This window comes from Hippoglossus hippoglossus, chromosome 2 (genome assembly GCF_009819705.1).
Source record: "Hippoglossus hippoglossus isolate fHipHip1 chromosome 2, fHipHip1.pri, whole genome shotgun sequence".
NCBI lineage: Eukaryota > Metazoa > Chordata > Actinopteri > Pleuronectiformes > Pleuronectidae > Hippoglossus > Hippoglossus hippoglossus.
Genome location: NC_047152.1, coordinates 3,681,258 through 3,694,769, shown reverse-complemented (window position 1 = coordinate 3,694,769; position 13,512 = coordinate 3,681,258). Strand labels below are relative to the sequence as shown.

General features: G+C 42.3%; 1 long non-coding RNA gene across 2 annotated transcripts in view; it reads right to left on the bottom strand.

The window, feature by feature from the left end:
• LOC117776512 overlaps positions 1 to 11,009 on the bottom strand; it is a 45,470-nt gene extending 34,461 nt beyond the window's left edge. Inside the window, exons 1-2 of one of the 2 annotated variants that reach the window (XR_004616452.1) lie at positions 10,932 to 11,009; positions 10,390 to 10,444 (exon numbers count right to left, since the gene is read on the bottom strand). This is a non-coding gene — a long non-coding RNA (uncharacterized LOC117776512). Of the gene's footprint in view, positions 1 to 10,389; positions 10,488 to 10,931 lie in introns of both variants that reach the window. The other variant, XR_004616451.1, reaches the window with a different exon arrangement.
• Positions 11,010 to 13,512: the final 2,503 nt, after the last annotated feature.

Sequence of the window (13,512 nt, the reverse complement as noted above, 5' to 3'; positions counted from 1 at the left end):
GACACATGCAAAACTAGAGAAGAGCTCGTACCTCCACCAAGACCCAACAGTCCCCTTAAATATGCCTGATAATTGTAACTAATTAATTAATATTGATGGGAAAATGTAATTTTGTCTTGAGATGTTAAAGAAAGCGATAAAAAATACTGGATCCAGCGTGAATGAAATGTCGTATTCAAATGTAAAAGCAAAACACAAGAAATCACCTTACAATGTATTGGTTGGCGATGATTTATGGGGGTAGATCTTCACTGTCAAATTATATATTTCACTTCATTTGGCTGAATCTGCTTGTTAGAATAATATATCAGTAATGTCATTATCATGGTCATTTAAACAGGAGGGGTAATTTGGTGGATGATGAATTCACCTCAAAACTGTGTATGGCAGTGTAGAGTTTTAGTGCCACTTGGTTATCCGAGTCCTTCCTGTACAGAAACCCTTAGGATTTCCTTACAGCAACACTGTGGCTCCTTCCTCACCTGAAGGAGTGTGAACCTGTCCTCCCCCTTAAGATGCTCCTCCATGTCATCACCATTGCAACATAAATAATGGCGCCTGTCGGCCTTGAGGTGTGAATCTCAACATTTTTCACTCCTGCTTCCCTTTTTTTTGGGCTCTTATAATATCTCAAACATTTTCCTTTCTGAGTTTGTTTCTGCTTCTATGCCTCCCACCGCCTTGATTTCCTGAAGCTGTATAACAATTAACAAGGCCATATTTCATAATTAAGCCAATGATAATACCTCGTCTGCTCTCCTATCTCTTCGGCTCTCAAATCTTAATGAGGCTCTCGTGGAGCGAAGCACACGGTCTGAAAAGAAAGACGATGCTTTTTAATTGCTTCGATGTGGACATATTTGAAGTGACACCTCTGGTTCTGGTTGAACAGACTTGTCTCTCGCAGCCTCAGAGTTCTGGAGCGTCTCACCGTAAGTGCACCAAAGGTAATTCTTATATCTCCATGCCTCCAGGTGAGGCTTAACCTGTCTTTCTATCCTCACTCGCTCTTTTTATCTCTGGCCTTTTGCTCCTTGCACTCGTCTTTTCATCCCCCCCCCCCCGACTCTGCTGTAGTTTCTCTCCTCCCCATCCCCCACCACCGTCTCTCCAGGCTATATTTCATAATTACAGCAGAAATAATTCCTCATTTTTTGTGTCACTCCAGAGGTGTGATCACATCTCCCCCCCCCCCCCCTCCTCCCATCCGTAACCATGACAAGCACATCTTTCAGTACGCGGGAGAAATGGTTGGGCTGTGTGGGTGTGCGTGGACCCTGTGTGTTTGTTTTGCCAACGGCGCCCTGGCCCATAAATCCACAGCGATAATTCTTTCTATTCATAAACACACATCTGTCTTGATACACACACGCGCACATATTTAACGTGCACACCGCAGGACCTGACAAACAGGAGCACACAAAGGAGGAGGACACACATTACTTCTCTTGTGTGAGTGTGCGCGAACTGTGAACGAGCACCATTAACACCCACTGCAGCAATAAAACTAGATAAATAAATGTAAAACATTTTTTTTTGCTGCAGTGCATTTAATGTTGAGGCATGTAACAGTAAATGTAAAATATGCAAAGCCATCGATTAAAACTCTGCAAATTTGTGTTGAAATATTTTTTCAGATTATAGCCTTTATAACTCTGGGATTTTATGACTATACTTTCAACAGACACAACTACTGCAGTTTCTTGGCTTAAGAAAATTTTGCTTTATAAATATATATTCAGAGATGCATTATGAAACAGACGAGAGAAAAAGATGCTTGTGGAAATTGGGTCAGGACTTTCTCTTACAGCTCCATCTTCACTTAACTGCACCCAGCCACAGTCTAACCTCACTGCGATCTACCAGCTACCCTCCACTCACAGCACCAGTAAACAGCATCCTGCCTGCCCCCCCTCTGCTCTCGCTCCTCCATCATCTTCTCAGTGAATTTATGCTTCCTGTTATTTGTGATCTTTGATCTGTCATCTACTTTGGCCCCAGGGTTGATATCGAGAAATGACACTCAAATCTTATTTCGTCTGGGCTCACCCGGGCTTAAATGGCCATCAAATCTTATTTTCCAATCCCCCCCTGGGCCTCTAACCACGTTTACCGGGCTTCTACCAGGAACATGAAGGCTTTTCCAAAACCTTAACCCCTGAAGTCAGCTGCACATCAGCTGCAAACAGCGGTAGGTATATAAACATGTACATTATCGTCCACCTGAAATACATGGACATTATTCGATTTTCTCTAACCGCTTGGCATTGTCTTTATAGAGCACTGTTGCCTGGATGACCAGAGTTTTTTCTCTTGTAGAGGTTCTCGAAAGAAACAGCAGTGTTGTTATATTAATGCTGCAGAGCTCTGTTCATTGTCTGTGGTACAAATGTTGTTTGTTTTTTAAGTAGGTCATTAACATAGCACAGTAGACATGGTTGGTAATCAGTTTGAAATAAAATGGTCTCTCCAGTGCAAAGCCCTGCATCCACATTCTGCTTTGTAGCTTCAAGATAAACGTCCTCCCAGTATAGAAAAAAAATAAAAAAGGCTGTTAAGTTGCACTTTTTCTCAAGAGTTGACTGAGTAAACATTAACAAAAATAATCACAGGGAGGTAAACAGTTCATTGCACAGAGCATTCTTTGTCCCCGCCTGCCACTGAGGCCACCGAGCAGAAAAGTGAGTTTCCTGCCTTGACATGAGGCCACACTGGGCTGTTCTTGTTGCTGGGGACACTCGGCATCACAATGACTGAGAGGGAACCCCTGAAGCACAAAGACCCCAGAGACCGGGAGGGTGAAAAAGAGCAGGAGAGTGTAGCAGGGATGACGAACTGCTGCTGCTGCCGCTGAACCCCATCACCTCCATAGAAACACGCTGCTTAGAATCGAGCACATGATTCACTCAAATTATACTAAGATGCAGTCACAATATTTTCTTACACATGCCAACAACTTATTGAATTAATCCTGTTTGGAATGGCCTGTTTGCTTGGCCTGTGGGGAGCCTGTAAACTCAAGTGACCTGCAGTAATTGAGCAAGTACAGACCGACTGCAGGACTCAGACCGCAGAACCCCGAAGCTGCGCTACCACCGCTGCACAAAGAGCTGTTCAGCAGATTGTTCAAAGTTCAGTGAAGCTCAAGTCAACTCAACTCGGCTCTATAATTCAAAGCTTCTTATAAACAGTTCCTGAAAATTGTGGTTAAGTCAAAAGTTTGACGGTTGTGTAGTGATAAAGCTTAAATGAGCAATATGACCCATATCTAAATCCTGGTAACTGACCCTGGGTTACTTTTAGAAAAACAAGACAAGTCCACTTTACCGCATTGGAAAATGCTTGCAAAAACTGTGGCAGTGTTGGTGAATGGTAGTACTGAAAAAGAAATCCTATTTATTCCACTGAGATGTTTTAAACAGGCTCAGAATAACTGCTGTTTGTGTTCTGTGAGTTCTGCTTCTGGGTTTCCTCTACTCCTCTTCGGGCTTTGTGTCGAGTCCAATAATGACGAGATTGTCGTGGTGCCACCAGCGTCACCGGTGGATAAACGGTCTGCTCACTCACAGACACACACACACACACACACACGGGCATGTAGAGCTTTCATTCGCGGCCAAGAGCAGACTTATTACTGTGTGTGTCCATGTGAGTTAGTAGTTGAACAGAGGTCAGAGGGAGGTAGTTTGCCTGAGCCAGTTTGCTATATCTTAAAAAGCCTGCATGGCTGCAGACGTGTGTGTCCATACAAGTTACTGCAGCCGGCCTATCTGTGCCTGGTTGAATTCATTGGTGGTTGTGTGTTTGCGAGCACGTGTGAGAGAGGAAAAGAGAGTCACTTGGCCGAGGCGATGGAAAATGTGCGAGCCAGAGATGACGTTGGCCGAGTGGAGAAGAACAAAACCAACTTCCTGAAAACCTATTCAACACTTCCAAGTGAACACTCTCTCAAACAGTTCTCTCTCTCTCTCTCTCAGTCTGCCACTGGCTCCAGCTGAGACTTGGGTTTTAACTCATTGTGGTTCGTCTGAGGTATTACACAAATCAAGATTCAAGATTATAAGCAGAGAAAAGATTTAATTCTCGTGACTAATCCTCATTTTCAATACACCATGAACCTACGTCTTTAACCCTCCTCATGATGATAATGTTTCTGAGCTTTTTTTTTTTAAATCTTATGTAATTAAATACATTGTTTGGTCTTGTCTTTTATCTGAATTGTCTTTATTTCATTTTATCATTTCTATTTCTCATGAATTGATGAGAAAAACTGTTCTATTGCATATATTTATTGTCAGATTTTGCTAAACACCCATAAAGCACTTGCACTCACTGTATAAAAGTTGGAATACAATCCAAGTTTTAAATATTGGCCTCATATAAACATATTTTCCTGCTAGTATGGCTCTCAGTAGAGCGCATATCTCTGCCAAGGCCCAAAGCTGCACCAAATGTCACACACTCATAGATGTGCCTGTTTTGTTTTTTTCCATCGAGATCTATGAATTATTCCCTGGGAAATGCTGAAGAACTCCCCATCTTGCCCAATTATCCTAATCCTGGATCTGCACCACAATTTCATGGGTTCTTTCCTGACCCATAATGCATCCTTCCACCGAGTGTCATGGTAATCCTCCCAGTTGTAATCTTACTACAAAGTAAGCAGTACAAATGGGACAAATACAACGGACAGGGGTGAAAACATAACCAATAGCGGAAGTAATAAAGTATATTTTCTCCCACTCTGCTGAATGATATGACCCTAAAGGCTTGCTACTTCAAGATGTGATGTTTTAAGACAAAAAACAAACGTTACTTTCCCTCTATCTGAACTATCTTATTATGCTCAGGCTGCAAAAGGACACACAACTACACAAAAAACACACAGACGCACACAAACACGCGTGCCTATCGTTTGCACGCTGCTATAATCGCCCATCCCGCTTAAAGCAGATGTCACCCCCTACTCAGGCGACGTAATTCTGTTCCGCCCTGCAGCAGCGTGCACACACACAGACACACACACACACACAGGTAATTAACAGTATGTAGATCTAAGCAAGCTTTAATCTAATCAAACCACCCAGCCTCAATTTCCCCAATGGGTCTGCATGCAAACAAACATACTTTTCCTCTTTCATCCAGTTCACTCTTTTCCTCCCTCGCTCGCTTCATCTCACCTAAGCGCGTTGTCATTTAACACACCTGTTGTTCAAAAGAATCTATAATGCGATCGACTACATTTAGATGTGACAGAATATGTTGTTCGGGCTTTTTTTTTTAGGGTTGTTATATCCCTGTTCGGTGGATTCTGACAGAACATTGTTTTTTGTTGTGGGCAAAATTTGGGTTTGGATGGTGTGAAATTAGCAGTAGCAGCATATAATAATGCAGGGTTAGAGCCGCTACATGCCAGCATTAGATCTGTTGTGCCTTATTTACAGATTTCAAATGCATCCAACAGAATTCAGAGTCTTTTTCATACCACTAATAGACCCAGTGCACTTGCAATATATTCCTGGGTGCAAACCTGCAGCAGATTTGCCAGATCGTGCGAAAAACAAATAGATTACATTTAGGAGCTGTGTCTCAATTCAGGCGCCTCCTGCATTTGAAGATCTCGGAGGCTCCTTCAAAAGGAAGCCGACAAATGCATCCTTTCATCCCCGAGCAATTGAGGCGTTAATGGGTGGATCCTTCTCAGGCCAACCTGTCCCAGGATTCATTGCGCTTCGATGATGAACAGTTTTTCAAAGAGATAATGGCGGAGGCAGATGCTTACACTTTTAAAACCAAGCATCAAGGTTCACCACAACCAAACAGTTAGAGATATACATGTTCCCATGTTTCCGGGGCGACAGCGGTAAGGGCGGGAAAAAGCTGGTGACGCAAATCGCAGAAATTCTCTGTAGACAAGATGTCTCATTTGTTTTTCCAAGGTCTGAATATTAGTAGGTTGTAGGTTGCCATAATGTGTCGGATTTTGATTTATGTATTATTTTATATTCATGACAGGTAACGCATATCAGACAATTTATATTTTAAGTAGCCATTTTCAGCAGCAGCACACATTTGAACTTAGCCCTGTACGGAAACAAAACTCGACAAGAACTCAACATATCAGCAGGAATCAATGTCAATGTCAAGCAATGCAAGGTAGCTATAGTTTCACCTCACGAGTCCCTGGACAGTCCAAACAGATATCTACACTCTGTGTGCTCCAATTCAGTCAGAAACTCATTTTACTACACAGGTTTTTAGAGCAGTGGCATAGTTAAATCATCTATAAAGCTCCTGTGTGTGTGTGTGTGTGTGTGTGTGTGTGTGTGTGTGTGTGTGTGTGTGTGTGTGCGTGTGCGCACAGCGAGTAGGCAGCTGCACTTGCCTGAGAAACAACTTCTGCCTGAGGGCTGCTTCCTGCCGCATACTTAGGAGAGATTGAGAGCACTGTGGAGGGAGAGGAGGAGTGCAAGAGGATGAGAACAGGAGAAACATTTGTGCGACTCGCTTTTGCCCTCAGGAGAACTGAACCGAACAACGCCACGGACACCCATCCAGTCCCAAACAGCGACACGCACACACGCAAGAGCAACACGGGGGCAAGTGGCTCCGTCTTTGCTCTTGGACAAATTTTCTGGCTCGTTGGATCCTTTTAGAAATGTCGGGCAGCAGCCGTTACAAGGATCTGCCTGTAGCTAGGACGACAATAAAACCCATAAACCCATAAAAGTCCATTTATTGTCCTATCTCCTATTTGGCTCATGACCATTTGTGCTTCATATAACCTGGCTATTGCATCCCTGACCACCTCCACACAGTCGGCTGCTCGTAACAGCTTGAAAAAGACGGCAATGTGTGAGTTTGAGGTTTCTTGGGGACAAATATGCTAAAAGGAATCGCCACAAGTTCATTTGCTGTCATCTGCTTCGTTGATGCTCGAAGTGGGGAGGGCAGCTACTTGCCATCGGAGCTGATTCTCGCTTTATGCGTTTGCCAATCTTTCCTACACCGCTGCACCATCAGTAAATTGAAAGCAGTCACAGGAGCCTGCAGAAGCCCCCATAACTCCTTGCAGGATGATTATGAGATTAAACAGGCCCACTGGAAATATAATTAGTCTCATAGTTAACTGCAGTGTATTAGTTCGGTTTAGGGACAAACGGTTCAGGGTTAATTGGTTAGATGTACAAAAAATATATTTGATATATTAACTTAGATGAGGTTAGGCCTTAGTCAACCATTCCAATGAGTAATTTCATCAAGGATCGAATACTTTGTGCATATTTGTTTTTACAATCTGAAATGCTATGTCTAGTGTCTAGAAAGAAGGATGACATGCATTTGAACTTACAAATTCTGAATTCTTGATTCCACGAGGTTTCTTCCAATGAAAACAGTTATATGATCATCTAAAGGGGGCGTAACAAAAAGTGTCAGTGCCTGTCAGGCTGATTTCAGAAAGATTGATCAGTCCATAAGAAGGAAATTAAGCAAAAATGCATTTGAAGATTGTATCATTTAATTTGGGAAACATGAAAGCAACTCTTTGTGTGTTTGGAACTGAATATCTCTACTGACTTTATAAAAGACACCACCTTGGACTGAGGAAAACTGAAAGTGTCACTTTAAAAAATATATATTCTGGCACTTTATAGACATAAAGATTCATTAACCTTGAAAACAACAGGGCCATTAATTGATATTGAAGATAAACATTGGTTGAAGCCTGAATTTCCACCAGTTTTACAGGATGGAACAAACTGATGGTGAACTGCTGTTCCATTCTGTTCAATGTAAGTCCCTTTCTATTAAAAACTCCACTACCAGTCCTGTGCCAGGGGGGAAACAAAACACAGAACACTTCATGTCCCTGTCAAATTTAGATATTAAGAGTTAGGATACAAATCAAGGGAAGGTACAGTTTGTCCTCTTGGGGTGTTATCAGCACGGCTGCCCAGTTCTGATACAGGATGTGATGATATCAACATGTGGTTTCAATGATATCTAATCAGAGATCAGCCAAGGTACAGTAAGTATCCTCTTTATATGAGTGAGCTTAAAGCATCACTGAAGAAACTACACAGCTGAGAGTCAGACGGGTGCAGAGGACGACTCTAACCCACAACTCAGACTTTTACAAAAGGCAGCAGGGTGACATGTCACAGCTAAAGTCATTACAGGGCAGACAGGAAGGCAATAATGAATATAATATAGATCCAGACAGCTACAGATCACCAACCACACATCACGGCAGCTGGTGCCTGCAAGTTACCTTCAAAATTGTGTGTCTTGCAGGACATAAACTAAAAATACATAATTTCACCCTGATTAACATGAGATTTCCTTCTTAGATTTGTTTTTGCAGCCACTAATGACACTGCGTCGGCCTCAGTTGCGTCAAACTTCTCCGTCTGGTTGATGTAAACAAAAATTATCTCGCACCTCCCATGATGCAACTCACTATCATCTTTGACGCGGCCCCTCCCAGCCTGGTAAATGCCCCCTGTTGTTGTTATTTATCACTGAAAACATCAGGAAGTTGGGTGCTGCACACCTCAATGACGCACTTCACAGGAAGACGTGATGGCACGATGCAATTCATTAGTCTCTAAATGCATGTTACCTCACAGACACTCACAAAGGACTGCGCTGACAAATGGCTCCACAAAAGGTGAGAGCCGCACTGGCAGAGTGACAGCAGCCTCACGTCCATTAGGATGCATTCAGGGACGAGTGGAGAGCAGCAGTGTTGTGTTTTCAGGCACTTTTGCAAGTGCACTATGCAACCACACGCGTAAAAATGGAAGCTTTGACCACAAAAGGTGGGTTCACATACGCAGCATGAGCCATTATGTAGAGATAACAGCATTAATTAAAACTGAATATGCTCCAACAAACGGGAATGAACGGAAAAATGTCGGCAGAGGTTATAATATTTTACGTAGGTAAACAGAATTATGACGTTTATTTTGTACAGCATTTTCCAGGATTGTTCACTTTATCCCTATTCAAGTATATGACACGGTTGTGTTTTGTCATTTTGTCACACAGGTTGTCAAGTCATTAAGTACCACTGAGCGACCCACAAAGACCAACTGTCCGCTCTACAATCAACTCGCTGGCCTTTACAGAGACCACCCCTCTGGGTCTCTGTCGTACTCTCTCCCTCCGTAGGGCACTTCCTCGCTGGCTTATACGACATCTGTCACCACAGACTAACCCTCTCTGAGCAAAGTAGATCCTCGGAGACGGAGGCGAGGGCTGAGTTAACGCTGCGGTGTCGGCACACATGCTCTGTAGAACACTGGGTTCTCTCACTCGCGCACACGCGCACGCGCGCACACGCACACACACACACACACACACACACACACACACACACACACACAAGATCAGAGCCCCAGAGCTGTCGTCGGGAGACGTGCGATATCTTGACAGAGCTGAAGTGTTCACTGACACAGCAACACGCACACACAACACACAGCGGAGCCTCACAGTCTGTCCCTTTGTGTGACCAAGACAGCGCGTGTGTGTGTGTGTGTGTGTGTGTGTGTATTTTAAGGATATGTGTGTCCTTTCTGCATGGACAAATTTTTCCATGTTGAAAGCTAGATCTGAAAAATACTGCTCAGTTTATAATAGCTGACATATTTGTGTTTGATTCTTCATCTTGAATTAAAATGTCTGGGTCTCTAGACATGAAATAACCTGTGAGCAGATGCACTGATGTGCTGTGACACAGAGGGCAGGAAATACAGACAGCATCTCACACACAGCCTGACATCAAATACATCCAGAGGTTTTCTCCTCTAATGAGCTCCCAGGACACCAAGTCTCACGCTATATGAAGACGTTTCACTGGGGAAAGAGGCAGGTGTCGACATTCGGTTGCTTTTCTAGACATTATTCTGTGCACAGTCGAAAATGTGAAATCGGAGAGACTTCAATTTATCCTGGTAAACACCTTAAATTCAATTTATTTCCTTCTTCAGGTTTTAATGCATTACATAAAGCCGTTTGATTTGCCTTAATGTATTAAATATACTTGACAAATACCCTGTCCTCGCCACAGTCACTAATCCATAGTGATTTTTATAAGCAGTTTTTGGCTTTAACACTTAATGCACGGTGGCGGATTTCAGAGGGAAAATGTGAAAAGGGGATTCATTTTATATCTATAAAAGATTAAAATGTCTGGAATCAATAAAACCAGGTAGTTTTTTTTTTAATCTTCATGCCTGTTTTTGTCCTGCATTGACAAGGTTACATGCATATGGAAGATAAGCCATTGAGAACTGTGTCAAATCTAAAGAGGAGAGAAAATACTTGACTTTACCTCCGCACAACGTTTTAATAGTTTAAAATAAATGACATCTTTTCTGAGCTCACCTTGCTCTTCAGTTCCCTCATCACGTGGCAGGAGCCCGCTACTTCCCCCCGGTTTCTGTAACATGAGGGGGAAAATGTTCCCATCAGTCGATAGATAACTATCACGACAAATGTCACGTTATTATTTCTTCTAAGTGAGAAGCTTGTGGTTTTAAACTCTTCATTATGGATAGACAACGACAAAAAGCAAAACACATTCCATCTAATATTTCCAGGTATTCCTCTCTATGTGTATGTGAGTTTTTCCACTCTCCTACTTGGAAAAGTGCAATGGAACGCCACTCAGAGAAAATGCATCTACCCCGACATTCACACAACAATGGCGTAATAAAGAACGGGCGCTGCGACAGTATCATATAAAAGCGATAGAGTTTCGACAGGTGGTGGCCAGGACAGAAAAATGTAAATAAAATCATAAATCTCATTCCAATAAGTATTTTCCCTTTCCTCAACTTTAACTTTTACCTTTACATCTACTCTGCAACTAATTCTTTCATTATTTGAGATATATTCAAGCAGCCTCTGTCACCTTATGACCTCACCTGGTGTCCTCAGTTTCCTTATCTTCTCTCAGTTCCTGTAACAAGAGGGTGACGCACACACATGTAATGTCACCATTTTTGTCGAAAAATCTTTCAGCACTTACGTACGTAATTATTTATCTTCCATCTTTCCTCCTCTGTCCTCGCTCTCCTTGGCCGTTAGCTTGTTAGCTTGTTAGCTTGTTTTCCTTCATGTCTTCCACCTCGGCACATCTAAGTAACAAAGTACTTAAGATACTTGACGTACTTGTACTTCACTTCCTCCAACAATTACTCCAGCAACATACCAAGAGAGATAACTGCACTTGTTTTGCTCCTCTACATTAATATAACACCACTAAATTCAAGAGAAGTTGAACGTGTCACACCCTCACATCTTTATCACATGCTGTTTGCTTTCCTGTCTTTATAGTTTATTATATTACTGTATTTTCACACTGTTTCTCATGATTAATGAGGTGAGTTGACTTTTCCCACCTGCTGCGTCAGTGCTTCTACTTCCTGTTTGACACACGACACAGGTGGGTTCAGTAAACGGACCGTACCAAGAGCTGCAGCAACACGGGGGGGTGGTGGTGTTTCTTAACGTGGGCTTTCAGCTTGTTGTTAACGCTGTTTACCCCCTTTTTGTTTTCAAATGGTTTGATCGGGTGGTCCCCTTGTTTCATTAGTGACCAGGGCTGCGTTCGGGAAAGTCCAAATAATCTACTTTCCTAACCACTATTCCTTGACCCCGATGGCAAACGTCAAGGGGTCAAGGAAAGACGGGAAGGAGACGACGTGAGGAGTTAGGAAAGGACTTAAAACAACGTTATTTGCAACAGAAGGTACGCACAAAATGTCGGGTACTGAACATTCAATCATCACTTATTCACAGACATTAATAACAACATAGATTTAATTGAAAATTAAAAAATAAAACAAACAGGACTGAAATGTCGGAAATATATAATAATGTGAGGAATATACGAGGAGGAAATAAATGATTGTGTCCAGAAATCAATAGAAGAAATCAGTTCTGGATCGTGTCATGAGAGTAAAACAGCAATTATTTTATATTAATGTGGGTGTGTCCAGGCAAATAGGAGGATATACTGTAAGTATATGATGTTTCCTATGCTAAAGGAGATACATTAGGAAGCATTAAAGCTCCTTTCCTTATCATTTAGAGAATTGTAACCTCTTATTATGGCAGACGCTGAAATACTTCTTAGTTAGGAAGGTTCCTAAGCAAAATGGACTTTCTGAACTGGGCCCGGTTTTACCTGGTAAAGGTCTTACAGCTGTTATAATGGTTTGACAAGTTCACCTTATCTCAAACTGTGGATTCAAAACGTAGGAGCACACTGAGCCTCCACTTTCCTTTAGTCTTAAGTCTCCTCTGTGTGTGTGTGTGTGTTTATGTATGTCAACTCTCCGCAGCGAGCACTGAGTGGGAGGACAGAGACCACAAACAGTAGCTGCTCCAAACTCCCGGCTTTGAGAATAATGGACGCTGGATTAGACGTCCCAGTTATTCTTCGGCGAACCGCAACACCCACGATGCACAGTGGCCCCTGCAGCCCCGAGAACCTCTTCAGCAAAGTTCATGTGAGGACCGGAGATCTGTTTGCGTCTGTGTGGAACATGCAACAAGCCATAAGGACGGTTCAGGCTGCTTTTGAGTCTGTGTTCACTTATATTTTAAAGCCCCAGTTTAAATTGGTTTCAGGCATAACAGTCAAGAAGAATATAATCATTTGGTAAACTTTAAACTTGAGCCTATTACTGGGAGGTTTAATGTTAATAAAAATGAACCCAAAAACCTTTTTCCTTGGAGTTGGACCCAAACACAGCATAAAGAAAAACCGGATCTCGTTAATTTAAGTGTAGTTTCACAGGGGGGTGGTTGGGCCTTGGCGGAGGTTAACATAAATAGTGTTGCTAAATATAAAAAAATCACAGCCATTATATTATTTAAATGTCATTTTCATTTCACTTGAGCACACACTGGAGCTACGGCACGAGTTATATCAACTGGCAGCTGGCAGCCGCAGCCTGATAAGACCTGCGCACAATCTGACCCTGTGGTTCGACCTCGCCGAGCTGGCAGCATGCTCCTAATGTCAGCTGCTACAGGTTAGAGGGAGATAAAGACTCAAAATGTATCAGAGGGTTCTACTGCTGGGGAAAACTCACCATTTCTTTCTTCATTGTTTGATACATTTCTATTTATGAAACAGTTCCATGGCAGAAATGCCTTAATCTACCAATGTATTTCTACTGAGACATATCATTGAACAAAAATGAAGACGTGGGTCCATAATACTGTGTATTTGTGTAAAATTTATTGATTAGAAATAAGCATGGATTTTTTTCTAAATCTAATTATGGTCTAATCTAATTCCAGCCCCCCCCCTCCATCTCCCAACCACAACACTGAGCTGAAAGGCTGCGTTATTGTGCTGTTTATCACTGTTGTTAACCAGACATCAAGCACTGAAGGCGACAGCTAATCTATCGTCTTGTTTTTCCAGTCATGGCTGGAAGATTTGCTTTATTTTGAAAACATACACGTCTTTATATATAAAGCATTAGTTAG